The 14,257-nt window shown below is 44.6% G+C and overlaps 7 non-coding genes across 7 annotated transcripts; all 7 read right to left on the bottom strand.

The window, feature by feature from the left end:
* Positions 1-5,458: 5,458 nt before the first annotated feature.
* On the bottom strand, positions 5,459-5,649 carry LOC141195119 (U2 spliceosomal RNA). Its single transcript, XR_012267725.1, has one exon. It is a non-coding gene; the product is annotated as a U2 spliceosomal RNA (small nuclear RNA).
* A 1,115-nt stretch (positions 5,650-6,764) lies between these two features.
* Positions 6,765-6,955, bottom strand: LOC141195120 (U2 spliceosomal RNA). Its single transcript, XR_012267726.1, has one exon. It is a non-coding gene; the product is annotated as a U2 spliceosomal RNA (small nuclear RNA).
* A 1,115-nt stretch (positions 6,956-8,070) lies between these two features.
* On the bottom strand, positions 8,071-8,261 carry LOC141195121 (U2 spliceosomal RNA). The gene has a single exon (XR_012267727.1). It is a non-coding gene; the product is annotated as a U2 spliceosomal RNA (small nuclear RNA).
* A 1,115-nt stretch (positions 8,262-9,376) lies between these two features.
* LOC141195122 (U2 spliceosomal RNA) lies at positions 9,377-9,567 on the bottom strand. The gene has a single exon (XR_012267728.1). It is a non-coding gene; the product is annotated as a U2 spliceosomal RNA (small nuclear RNA).
* Positions 9,568-10,682: 1,115 nt separating this feature from the next.
* LOC141195915 (U2 spliceosomal RNA) lies at positions 10,683-10,873 on the bottom strand. The gene has a single exon (XR_012268486.1). It is a non-coding gene; the product is annotated as a U2 spliceosomal RNA (small nuclear RNA).
* Positions 10,874-11,988: 1,115 nt separating this feature from the next.
* Positions 11,989-12,179, bottom strand: LOC141195124 (U2 spliceosomal RNA). The gene has a single exon (XR_012267730.1). It is a non-coding gene; the product is annotated as a U2 spliceosomal RNA (small nuclear RNA).
* Positions 12,180-13,294: 1,115 nt separating this feature from the next.
* Positions 13,295-13,485, bottom strand: LOC141195125 (U2 spliceosomal RNA). Its single transcript, XR_012267731.1, has one exon. It is a non-coding gene; the product is annotated as a U2 spliceosomal RNA (small nuclear RNA).
* Between the last annotated feature and the right edge of the window lie 772 nt (positions 13,486-14,257).

Below are 14,257 nucleotides of genomic sequence, written 5' to 3' on the forward strand. Positions count from 1 at the left end.
CCTAAAATCACTCATGTTAACGGACAACAAATCATACTTCCTTACAAATTTCTCAACACAACCATACCATACAGGACACTTAAAAGCAACAGGCACTCTAGCATCCCTTTTGACCCACTTTAAGCCATAAAGCATCCATCCAGCCGAATACTTCATCATATAAGCACACTTATTACTTTTCCCTAGAACCACCACCACCATTTTCACGTAACTAATCCCTAAAAAGAAATCAATATTTGGAAAATCCAAACCACCATTTACACATAACTTATAGACATATTCCCGTTTCAATTTCTCCATGCGACTTCCCCAAAGAAAATTAAAGATGAATTTCTCAGTTTTCCTAATTTTCTTAAAAGCAGCAGGATATACATTCGCAACAAACAACAAAATAGGCAAAATAACCGCCTTAATAATCAGAACTTTCCCAGTCAGAGTTAATTCTCTCATTCGCCAGAAATTCAACTTGCGCACCACTCTCACCCCACAATCTTCCCAACTCTCATTTCCTTTCAAATCATCATTAAACTTAATCCCAAGCACCTTTATTGCACCATCCTCACACCTCACACCATCCATCCGTACATTCCTCTCACCAAAACATTTAAAGGAACTCTTAGTCCAATTGACCTTAAAAGCTGAGACACTACAAAACAAACTTAATATCAACCTTGCCCTACTCATCACAGCCATATTCCCACTCACAATCACTACATCATCCATGTAACCTAGAATTCTCACATCCTTTCCATTACTCCCAGGAATCATCACACCTCTCATAACCTTATCCTTCCTAACCATACACATCAATACTTCAATCACACTAATAAACAAAAAAGGGGACATAGGGCACCCCTGACGCACTCCTGATTTAATTCTCACTTTCTCACTCAACCACCCATTCACCAAAAATTCACTTGAAACATTACAATACAAACTCCTAACACAGTTTACAAAATTCCTGGAATAACCCATCTTAGACAAAACCTTAAACATAAAGCTATGTGACACACGGTCAAAAGCTTTTTCAAAATCAACCGAAAACAACAAACATTTCTGCTTACGACTCATACAATCCCCAATCACATCACGCAACAACACCAAATTTTCAGTCATACTTCTCCCAGGCACTGCACACACTTGATCTTCATCCACCACACCGCCAATCACTTCCCGCATCCGGCTAGCCAACAATTTACTAAACACCTTATAGTCTGCATTCAAAAGGGTGATTGGCCTCCAATTCCCCAAATCCTTTTTATCACCTTTCTTATGAACCAAAACCACCACCCCATCTCTCATAGATTCACTCAACATATTCTCCGTGAACATATACTGGCACACCTCCAATAAGTCATTTCCCATCGTGTCCCATTCCTTAACATATAACTCCACGGGCAGTCCATCCTTCCCAGGTGTTTTATTCTTACTCGCAGACATCACCACTTTTTTAACTTCATCCAACACAATTACATCATCCAATATTTCACGTTCATCCTCACCCAAACAACCTTCTAAACACCCCAAAGCATCAGTCAACATCCTATCATCAACCCATTTTTCCCCATACAACTCCTTATAAAACAACACCACCTCCTGCATCACATCCTTCCCACTCACACACACCCCATCACCATTCACCACCTCATCCATATCTACTTTCTTCCCAAAAACTTTTTTGAAAAAAAACCTTGTGCATTTCTCATTTTTCTCCAAATGTTCAATCTTAGAACGGTAAATAATTTCTTTCCCTTTACCCTCAATATATTTCTTAATCTCTTCTTTCACTTGACACATCAAAACATCCACATCCACTCCAATCATCCTTAACTTCCTCAGCCACTCCAGTCTAGAGCTTAAATCATTAAATTTTGCTCTATTCATTGCTGCTTTCCTCCTGCCCCTTTTTCTAAAGAAAAAACCAATCTCACTCTTCATCCAGTCCCACCACTCAAGCACATTCCTGAAATCACTTTTTTTATCCCTCCACCTAACATACATTCGCCTAAAATCACGCATGATCCTATTATCTTCCAGCAAACGCACATTAAGTTTCCACACGCCACCACCATATACAAAGGAAATCTTACCTTCTAGACGTGCCCTCAAACACACATGGTCAGAGAAGGGAACATCTTCCTGCTGGAAATTCCTACAAATAACATTTTGTGAAGAAAAGAAGATACGGTCTATTCTAGACTCTATTCCTCCCCTGTCGGCCTTATAGGTCGCAGGAGGTGGATTACCTAAAAAAACTTCCGCAGCATCCTGTAAGGAAAAATCCGCCACAAGACTCTTGAGTCTTTTACCTGTAACATCCATCTTATCCCCCTCCGTCACACAATTGAAATCTCCAACAAAAATTATTGGCATTTTGCCAGATAAAAAAAAACATAATTTCTCAAAAATTTCCAGCCTCTCCCCTTTATCTATTGGTGCATACATATTTACCACCCTAACCCTCCACCCCCTACAATTTAACTTACATATTACACACCTCCCCGCCTCCACCACCATGTAACTTTCTATCTTAACACTATAACCCTTCACCAAAACACCTACCCCACAATTTTTATTACATACAGAACCAGACCACACACTTTGACCTAAAGGCCATGCATTTTCACTTAAGGGATCGGAGATCCCACACTCCTGGACACAGTATACGTCCGCATCCAAGTTGCTCAAGTAGTCCAAAATTGCCACTCTTCTCGACTCAGATTTAATCAGCCTAACATTTAGCGACAAGATGCTGAGAGCAACTTGGGCACCCATCTATTAATTTGATGTGGCAGGTCACGACAACATGCCCACCTGTACATCATCCTAACCCTTCTGGGGGTAGGACGCTGGACGTGCAGATATCGTAGTTTGTGCCTTCCCCCAAAAAAGACACATCTTGGGGATCGGATGCAGTAGGGTACACCCGGGCTGGACTCACACTGCAGTCACTTAAAGGGGAAAAGGATGGTTCAGTTTTCTTCTTTTTCTTCACTGAAGCGCCTCCATCTTCATCTGAACTATAATCCCGCCGCTGGGGGTCAAAGTCCCCCTGACCTCCCTCCTCCTCAAGGTCAGAAACGACATCGCTCCAGGCCACATGCGGTGTTCTGGTCAGATCAGACTCCTCTTCCCCCTGCAATGTAACCATCATGTCTGGAATTTCAGCCTCCAGATCCTCCACCGGGGCCACTTCCATGCCTATACGATCATCAGTTATTGTCTCAGACTCACTGACATCTGAAGCCACAGACGCGGCCCTCTGCACCGGTGGCTCAGGTGCCAGCTCCATATTTCCTCTTACATTCACACGAACCAGTTCTGGAAAAGCAACCCGAGCCTCCTCCTCATCCAGGAAAGCCAGAGTAGATATCGGAGCAGTCGGAGTTGGAGCAGTCGGAGTTGTAGCTGTGGGTGCAGGAGATTCATTTCTTCTCCTTCCCCTTCCCGCTGCCCCTGCATATGAACCAGGATGGAATATACAGTCTCTGAAGGCATGCCCCTTCTCTCCGCAGAGATTACAGACTATTTCATTTTTGCAATTATTGGAAGAATGACCCACCTCATTGCACTTCCTGCAAATAATCTGTCTGATGTCGCATGCTTCCTGAGTATGGCCATACCTCCTACAATGACGACAAAACCTGGGCGCATTGGGGAAGAACAGGTAACCCCGTTCACTCCCAATGGAAAAATTTGATGGAGGATAATGTATACCCCCTGGTTCATCAGGACTTTCCCGGAACTTGACCATGAAACGATATTTACCGGTCCATAGTTCCTCCTCATTCATGACTTTTACTGCCACCTTGGTAATATAGCAGTGCCTATTTAGAAAGGCATAAATCAAAGCCAAGTCCACATGTGGGTTGTACATGAAAACAGTCAGAGGTACCTCTTTGGAGCAATACAAGATGACAAAAGTCAGCCCATCCAAATATTGATTGTCCAGATTCTTTTTCAAACAATCATAGAAATTGTTGCAAACAGCCATAGAAGTAAATACAAGATTATACTTGCTTTTGAATTGCTGGAGGCACAAGATTTCTTCCTTCTTCACTTCAAGGAGTCCAAACAAAATCTCCTTCACCACGAAGCTGAGGGTAAAGATTCCTTCTTTGCCTTCTTCCACATCAATCTGGGTTCCAAACTTCACTCGAGCCTCACCGGGCCCAGCGTATCGAATGCGTCCCATTATCGCTAGTCGTGTCTACTGGCCAACTCCTTATAGCAGCAAGTGACTTAAGCCATAAAATGGCGATGCCACAGGGACAAGAGTTAACGCACAGACAGCCAAATGACTAGACCCATTACAGATCTGAGCCAAAAGGCCGAGAAGCGATAACCAGAATTGGTTTCAAACTACGGAGCCACCCAAGGATCCTGAAAAGTCCATTTGTGGAGATGAGCTCCTGGACTCCCATTAAGAAGACATGTTGTCAACCTCTAGATCCCTTACATGCCTGCACTTTTCGGCTTGCTGCTGCTGCAATCCACGCGTTTTAGATCTGCATAACTCCACCTCTTTAAACACAGCACCTTCACCCCCTGCTGTTCCCACCCGCCTCAACACCGTTGGAAGGGAGGAGAACCAATTAAGGCGGGGGGTGGGGTGGAACGAGCAGCTGTCTACCCTTAGCAGGAGGGCTCCTGATTACATACCTCTCCTGCTGCTGCTGCTGCTGGCTGTCCAGCAGCAGACTGAAGGTGGCTGCTGCTGTGCACAGGTATATAAAGGCTCAGAGCCTATTATGACACGCGCAGCCAGCGTTCCATTGCCACATTCCATCTACTGCAGGCAGGATACCTGGCTGGCTGAATGTCGCTGAGAAGCTCACAGAGACCGCCATAAGCAACAGTTTAACAGAATGCCACAGACTAATCAACCAAACTTTTTGGGTTGGGTTCTCTTTTATAGTCTGCAGGCATTAAATGAAAGAAGTCAGTGTTCCAGCAGAAGGAGACAACGTTTCAGAAAAGGCATTGTAGCAAACCAAAAAAGAAATTTTAAGCGCAGCAGAGTAACCAGCGCACATACCTGTTAGCTCAGGTGAGTTTAAAAGGCTGCTGTTGATAACAAGGGCATTTGCTAAATAGATGGTGTGTGTGCAACAATATACTGAAAGGTCAATTATATTGTGCAGCTTATCTCACCACCTGTAGTTATTTAGGTGAAAGCTCCAAAATGCTTGCCTAATATGTCTGTTTATCCAAAAGGAAGTAAAAAGGGAGAGCTAGAAAGATAGCATTGCATCACATTACATGGCAATGCAATGCACAGTTGCTGAAGTTGAACCAAAATGAGCTTGTAATCTGGCTTCTGCAACTTTGAACATGAAAAATCCAATGAGGAGAAGAAAAGCAAAGCCAAAGAGTCCATCCCCAAATCCGACAAACAAGCAAAATGAACAAAAAACATTGAATTCAATTCTTTCTGATTTTAGAAACTGCATTAAAGAAGGGGTGCACCGGTCCTGGAGATACTGCAATACCAGGTCAATGCGTGGAGTGGACAGAGCAAGCTCTTTTTCCATCTCCCTGTTCTAAAAATCCATTTAATATATGGTCCCCAGATAGGGGACGTATCAGATATTAAACTGATAAGAACAGATACTACACTTGATCTTAGCCAAAAGGCCGAGAAGCGATAACCAGAATTGGTTTCAAACTACGGAGCCACCCAAGGATCCTGAAAAGTCCATTTGTGGAGATGAGCTCCTGGACTCCCGTTAAGAAGACATGTTGTCAACCTCTAGATCCCTTACATGCCTGCACTTTTCGGCTTGCTGCTGCTGCAATCCACGCGTTTTAGATCTGCATAACTCCACCTCTTTAAACACAGCACCTTCACCCCCTGCTGTTCCCACCCGCCTCAACACCGTTGGAAGGGAGGAGAACCAATTAAGGCGGGGGGTGGGGTGGAACGAGCAGCTGTCTACCCTTAGCAGGAGGGCTCCTGATTACATACCTCTCCTGCTGCTGCTGCTGCTGGCTGTCCAGCAGCAGACTGAAGGTGGCTGCTGCTGTGCACAGGTATATAAAGGCTCAGAGCCTATTATGACACGCGCAGCCAGCGTTCCATTGCCACATTCCATCTACTGCAGGCAGGATACCTGGCTGGCTGAATGTCGCTGAGAAGCTCACAGAGACCGCCATAAGCAACAGTTTAACAGAATGCCACAGACTAATCAACCAAACTTTTGGGGTTGGGTTCTCTTTTATAGTCTGCAGGCATTAAATGAAAGAAGTCAGTGTTCCAGCAGAAGGAGACAACGTTTCAGAAAAGGCATTGTAGCAAACCAAAAAAGAAATTTTAAGCGCAGCAGAGTAACCAGCGCACATACCTGTTAGCTCAGGTGAGTTTAAAAGGCTGCTGTTGATAACAAGGGCATTTGCTAAATAGATGGTGTGTGTGCAACAATATACTGAAAGGTCAATTATATTGTGCAGCTTATCTCACCACCTGTAGTTATTTAGGTGAAAGCTCCAAAATGCTTGCCTAATATGTCTGTTTATCCAAAAGGAAGTAAAAAGGGAGAGCTAGAAAGATAGCATTGCATCACATTACATGGCAATGCAATGCACAGTTGCTGAAGTTGAACCAAAATGAGCTTGTAATCTGGCTTCTGCAACTTTGAACATGAAAAATCCAATGAGGAGAAGAAAAGCAAAGCCAAAGAGTCCATCCCCAAATCCGACAAACAAGCAAAATGAACAAAAAACATTGAATTCAATTCTTTCTGATTTTAGAAACTGCATTAAAGAAGGGGTGCACCGGTCCTGGAGATACTGCAATACCAGGTCAATGCGTGGAGTGGACAGAGCAAGCTCTTTTTCCATCTCCCTGTTCTAAAAATCCATTTAATATATGGTCCCCAGATAGGGGACGTATCAGATATTAAACTGATAAGAACAGATACTACACTTGATCTTAGCCAAAAGGCCGAGAAGCGATAACCAGAATTGGTTTCAAACTACGGAGCCACCCAAGGATCCTGAAAAGTCCATTTGTGGAGATGAGCTCCTGGACTCCCGTTAAGAAGACATGTTGTCAACCTCTAGATCCCTTACATGCCTGCACTTTTCGGCTTGCTGCTGCTGCAATCCACGCGTTTTAGATCTGCATAACTCCACCTCTTTAAACACAGCACCTTCACCCCCTGCTGTTCCCACCCGCCTCAACACCGTTGGAAGGGAGGAGAACCAATTAAGGCGGGGGGTGGGGTGGAACGAGCAGCTGTCTACCCTTAGCAGGAGGGCTCCTGATTACATACCTCTCCTGCTGCTGCTGCTGCTGGCTGTCCAGCAGCAGACTGAAGGTGGCTGCTGCTGTGCACAGGTATATAAAGGCTCAGAGCCTATTATGACACGCGCAGCCAGCGTTCCATTGCCACATTCCATCTACTGCAGGCAGGATACCTGGCTGGCTGAATGTCGCTGAGAAGCTCACAGAGACCGCCATAAGCAACAGTTTAACAGAATGCCACAGACTAATCAACCAAACTTTTTGGGTTGGGTTCTCTTTTATAGTCTGCAGGCATTAAATGAAAGAAGTCAGTGTTCCAGCAGAAGGAGACAACGTTTCAGAAAAGGCATTGTAGCAAACCAAAAAAGAAATTTTAAGCGCAGCAGAGTAACCAGCGCACATACCTGTTAGCTCAGGTGAGTTTAAAAGGCTGCTGTTGATAACAAGGGCATTTGCTAAATAGATGGTGTGTGTGCAACAATATACTGAAAGGTCAATTATATTGTGCAGCTTATCTCACCACCTGTAGTTATTTAGGTGAAAGCTCCAAAATGCTTGCCTAATATGTCTGTTTATCCAAAAGGAAGTAAAAAGGGAGAGCTAGAAAGATAGCATTGCATCACATTACATGGCAATGCAATGCACAGTTGCTGAAGTTGAACCAAAATGAGCTTGTAATCTGGCTTCTGCAACTTTGAACATGAAAAATCCAATGAGGAGAAGAAAAGCAAAGCCAAAGAGTCCATCCCCAAATCCGACAAACAAGCAAAATGAACAAAAAACATTGAATTCAATTCTTTCTGATTTTAGAAACTGCATTAAAGAAGGGGTGCACCGGTCCTGGAGATACTGCAATACCAGGTCAATGCGTGGAGTGGACAGAGCAAGCTCTTTTTCCATCTCCCTGTTCTAAAAATCCATTTAATATATGGTCCCCAGATAGGGGACGTATCAGATATTAAACTGATAAGAACAGATACTACACTTGATCTTAGCCAAAAGGCCGAGAAGCGATAACCAGAATTGGTTTCAAACTACGGAGCCACCCAAGGATCCTGAAAAGTCCATTTGTGGAGATGAGCTCCTGGACTCCCGTTAAGAAGACATGTTGTCAACCTCTAGATCCCTTACATGCCTGCACTTTTCGGCTTGCTGCTGCTGCAATCCACGCGTTTTAGATCTGCATAACTCCACCTCTTTAAACACAGCACCTTCACCCCCTGCTGTTCCCACCCGCCTCAACACCGTTGGAAGGGAGGAGAACCAATTAAGGCGGGGGGTGGGGTGGAACGAGCAGCTGTCTACCCTTAGCAGGAGGGCTCCTGATTACATACCTCTCCTGCTGCTGCTGCTGCTGGCTGTCCAGCAGCAGACTGAAGGTGGCTGCTGCTGTGCACAGGTATATAAAGGCTCAGAGCCTATTATGACACGCGCAGCCAGCGTTCCATTGCCACATTCCATCTACTGCAGGCAGGATACCTGGCTGGCTGAATGTCGCTGAGAAGCTCACAGAGACCGCCATAAGCAACAGTTTAACAGAATGCCACAGACTAATCAACCAAACTTTTTGGGTTGGGTTCTCTTTTATAGTCTGCAGGCATTAAATGAAAGAAGTCAGTGTTCCAGCAGAAGGAGACAACGTTTCAGAAAAGGCATTGTAGCAAACCAAAAAAGAAATTTTAAGCGCAGCAGAGTAACCAGCGCACATACCTGTTAGCTCAGGTGAGTTTAAAAGGCTGCTGTTGATAACAAGGGCATTTGCTAAATAGATGGTGTGTGTGCAACAATATACTGAAAGGTCAATTATATTGTGCAGCTTATCTCACCACCTGTAGTTATTTAGGTGAAAGCTCCAAAATGCTTGCCTAATATGTCTGTTTATCCAAAAGGAAGTAAAAAGGGAGAGCTAGAAAGATAGCATTGCATCACATTACATGGCAATGCAATGCACAGTTGCTGAAGTTGAACCAAAATGAGCTTGTAATCTGGCTTCTGCAACTTTGAACATGAAAAATCCAATGAGGAGAAGAAAAGCAAAGCCAAAGAGTCCATCCCCAAATCCGACAAACAAGCAAAATGAACAAAAAACATTGAATTCAATTCTTTCTGATTTTAGAAACTGCATTAAAGAAGGGGTGCACCGGTCCTGGAGATACTGCAATACCAGGTCAATGCGTGGAGTGGACAGAGCAAGCTCTTTTTCCATCTCCCTGTTCTAAAAATCCATTTAATATATGGTCCCCAGATAGGGGACGTATCAGATATTAAACTGATAAGAACAGATACTACACTTGATCTTAGCCAAAAGGCCGAGAAGCGATAACCAGAATTGGTTTCAAACTACGGAGCCACCCAAGGATCCTGAAAAGTCCATTTGTGGAGATGAGCTCCTGGACTCCCGTTAAGAAGACATGTTGTCAACCTCTAGATCCCTTACATGCCTGCACTTTTCGACTTGCTGCTGCTGCAATCCACGCGTTTTAGATCTGCATAACTCCACCTCTTTAAACACAGCACCTTCACCCCCTGCTGTTCCCACCCGCCTCAACACCGTTGGAAGGGAGGAGAACCAATTAAGGCGGGGGGTGGGGTGGAACGAGCAGCTGTCTACCCTTAGCAGGAGGGCTCCTGATTACATACCTCTCCTGCTGCTGCTGCTGCTGGCTGTCCAGCAGCAGACTGAAGGTGGCTGCTGCTGTGCACAGGTATATAAAGGCTCAGAGCCTATTATGACACGCGCAGCCAGCGTTCCATTGCCACATTCCATCTACTGCAGGCAGGATACCTGGCTGGCTGAATGTCGCTGAGAAGCTCACAGAGACCGCCATAAGCAACAGTTTAACAGAATGCCACAGACTAATCAACCAAACTTTTTGGGTTGGGTTCTCTTTTATAGTCTGCAGGCATTAAATGAAAGAAGTCAGTGTTCCAGCAGAAGGAGACAACGTTTCAGAAAAGGCATTGTAGCAAACCAAAAAAGAAATTTTAAGCGCAGCAGAGTAACCAGCGCACATACCTGTTAGCTCAGGTGAGTTTAAAAGGCTGCTGTTGATAACAAGGGCATTTGCTAAATAGATGGTGTGTGTGCAACAATATACTGAAAGGTCAATTATATTGTGCAGCTTATCTCACCACCTGTAGTTATTTAGGTGAAAGCTCCAAAATGCTTGCCTAATATGTCTGTTTATCCAAAAGGAAGTAAAAAGGGAGAGCTAGAAAGATAGCATTGCATCACATTACATGGCAATGCAATGCACAGTTGCTGAAGTTGAACCAAAATGAGCTTGTAATCTGGCTTCTGCAACTTTGAACATGAAAAATCCAATGAGGAGAAGAAAAGCAAAGCCAAAGAGTCCATCCCCAAATCCGACAAACAAGCAAAATGAACAAAAAACATTGAATTCAATTCTTTCTGATTTTAGAAACTGCATTAAAGAAGGGGTGCACCGGTCCTGGAGATACTGCAATACCAGGTCAATGCGTGGAGTGGACAGAGCAAGCTCTTTTTCCATCTCCCTGTTCTAAAAATCCATTTAATATATGGTCCCCAGATAGGAGACGTATCAGATATTAAACTGATAAGAACAGATACTACACTTGATCTTAGCCAAAAGGCCGAGAAGCGATAACCAGAATTGGTTTCAAACTACGGAGCCACCCAAGGATCCTGAAAAGTCCATTTGTGGAGATGAGCTCCTGGACTCCCGTTAAGAAGACATGTTGTCAACCTCTAGATCCCTTACATGCCTGCACTTTTCGACTTGCTGCTGCTGCAATCCACGCGTTTTAGATCTGCATAACTCCACCTCTTTAAACACAGCACCTTCACCCCCTGCTGTTCCCACCCGCCTCAACACCGTTGGAAGGGAGGAGAACCAATTAAGGCGGGGGGTGGGGTGGAACGAGCAGCTGTCTACCCTTAGCAGGAGGGCTCCTGATTACATACCTCTCCTGCTGCTGCTGCTGCTGGCTGTCCAGCAGCAGACTGAAGGTGGCTGCTGCTGTGCACAGGTATATAAAGGCTCAGAGCCTATTATGACACGCGCAGCCAGCGTTCCATTGCCACATTCCATCTACTGCAGGCAGGATACCTGGCTGGCTGAATGTCGCTGAGAAGCTCACAGAGACCGCCATAAGCAACAGTTTAACAGAATGCCACAGACTAATCAACCAAACTTTTTGGGTTGGGTTCTCTTTTATAGTCTGCAGGCATTAAATGAAAGAAGTCAGTGTTCCAGCAGAAGGAGACAACGTTTCAGAAAAGGCATTGTAGCAAACCAAAAAAGAAATTTTAAGCGCAGCAGAGTAACCAGCGCACATACCTGTTAGCTCAGGTGAGTTTAAAAGGCTGCTGTTGATAACAAGGGCATTTGCTAAATAGATGGTGTGTGTGCAACAATATACTGAAAGGTCAATTATATTGTGCAGCTTATCTCACCACCTGTAGTTATTTAGGTGAAAGCTCCAAAATGCTTGCCTAATATGTCTGTTTATCCAAAAGGAAGTAAAAAGGGAGAGCTAGAAAGATAGCATTGCATCACATTACATGGCAATGCAATGCACAGTTGCTGAAGTTGAACCAAAATGAGCTTGTAATCTGGCTTCTGCAACTTTGAACATGAAAAATCCAATGAGGAGAAGAAAAGCAAAGCCAAAGAGTCCATCCCCAAATCCGACAAACAAGCAAAATGAACAAAAATCATTGAATTCAATTCTTTCTGATTTTAGAAACTGCATTAAAGAAGGGGTGCACCGGTCCTGGAGATACTGCAATACCAGGTCAATGCGTGGAGTGGACAGAGCAAGCTCTTTTTCCATCTCCCTGTTCTAAAAATCCATTTAATATATGGTCCCCAGATAGGGGACGTATCAGATATTAAACTGATAAGAACAGATACTACACTTGATCTTAGCCAAAAGGCCGAGAAGCGATAACCAGAATTGGTTTCAAACTACGGAGCCACCCAAGGATCCTGAAAAGTCCATTTGTGGAGATGAGCTCCTGGACTCCCGTTAAGAAGACATGTTGTCAACCTCTAGATCCCTTACATGCCTGCACTTTTCGGCTTGCTGCTGCTGCAATCCACGCGTTTTAGATCTGCATAACTCCACCTCTTTAAACACAGCACCTTCACCCCCTGCTGTTCCCACCCGCCTCAACACCGTTGGAAGGGAGGAGAACCAATTAAGGCGGGGGGTGGGGTGGAACGAGCAGCTGTCTACCCTTAGCAGGAGGGCTCCTGATTACATACCTCTCCTGCTGCTGCTGCTGCTGGCTGTCCAGCAGCAGACTGAAGGTGGCTGCTGCTGTGCACAGGTATATAAAGGCTCAGAGCCTATTATGACACGCGCAGCCAGCGTTCCATTGCCACATTCCATCTACTGCAGGCAGGATACCTGGCTGGCTGAATGTCGCTGAGAAGCTCACAGAGACCGCCATAAGCAACAGTTTAACAGAATGCCACAGACTAATCAACCAAACTTTTTGGGTTGGGTTCTCTTTTATAGTCTGCAGGCATTAAATGAAAGAAGTCAGTGTTCCAGCAGAAGGAGACAACGTTTCAGAAAAGGCATTGTAGCAAACCAAAAAAGAAATTTTAAGCGCAGCAGAGTAACCAGCGCACATACCTGTTAGCTCAGGTGAGTTTAAAAGGCTGCTGTTGATAACAAGGGCATTTGCTAAATAGATGGTGTGTGTGCAACAATATACTGAAAGGTCAATTATATTGTGCAGCTTATCTCACCACCTGTAGTTATTTAGGTGAAAGCTCCAAAATGCTTGCCTAATATGTCTGTTTATCCAAAAGGAAGTAAAAAGGGAGAGCTAGAAAGATAGCATTGCATCACATTACATGGCAATGCAATGCACAGTTGCTGAAGTTGAACCAAAATGAGCTTGTAATCTGGCTTCTGCAACTTTGAACATGAAAAATCCAATGAGGAGAAGAAAAGCAAAGCCAAAGAGTCCATCCCCAAATCCGACAAACAAGCAAAATGAACAAAAAACATTGAATTCAATTCTTTCTGATTTTAGAAACTGCATTAAAGAAGGGGTGCACCGGTCCTGGAGATACTGCAATACCAGGTCAATGCGTGGAGTGGACAGAGCAAGCTCTTTTTCCATCTCCCTGTTCTAAAAATCCATTTAATATATGGTCCCCAGATAGGGGACGTATCAGATATTAAACTGATAAGAACAGATACTACACTTGATCTTAGCCAAAAGGCCGAGAAGCGATAACCAGAATTGGTTTCAAACTACGGAGCCACCCAAGGATCCTGAAAAGTCCATTTGTGGAGATGAGCTCCTGGACTCCCGTTAAGAAGACATGTTGTCAACCTCTAGATCGCTTACATGCCTGCACTTTTCGGCTTGCTGCTGCTGCAATCCACGCGTTTTAGATCTGCATAACTCCACCTCTTTAAACACAGCACCTTCACCCCCTGCTGTTCCCACCCGCCTCAACACCGTTGGAAGGGAGGAGAACCAATTAAGGCGGGGGGTGGGGTGGAACGAGCAGCTGTCTACCCTTAGCAGGAGGGCTCCTGATTACATACCTCTCCTGCTGCTGCTGCTGCTGGCTGTCCAGCAGCAGACTGAAGGTGGCTGCTGCTGTGCACAGGTATATAAAGGCTCAGAGCCTATTATGACACGCGCAGCCAGCGTTCCATTACCACATTCCATCTACTGCAGGCAGGATACCTGGCTGGCTGAATGTCGCTGAGAAGCTCACAGAGACCGCCATAAGCAACAGTTTAACAGAATGCCACAGACTAATCAACCAAACTTTTTGGGTTGGGTTCTCTTTTATAGTCTGCAGGCATTAAATGAAAGAAGTCAGTGTTCCAGCAGAAGGAGACAACGTTTCAGAAAAGGCATTGTAGCAAACCAAAAAAGAAATTTTAAGCGCAGCAGAGTAACCAGCGCACATACCTGTTAGCTCAGGTGAGTTTAAAAGGCTGCTGTTGATAACAAGGGCATTTGCTAAATAGATGGTGTGTGTGCAACAA

The sequence above is a fragment of the Phyllobates terribilis genome, unplaced genomic scaffold (genome assembly GCF_046119375.1).
Source record: "Phyllobates terribilis strain yellow unplaced genomic scaffold, ASM4611937v1 Scaffold_74__1_contigs__length_7073193, whole genome shotgun sequence".
In the NCBI taxonomy this organism is placed as follows: Eukaryota; Metazoa; Chordata; class Amphibia; order Anura; family Dendrobatidae; genus Phyllobates; species Phyllobates terribilis.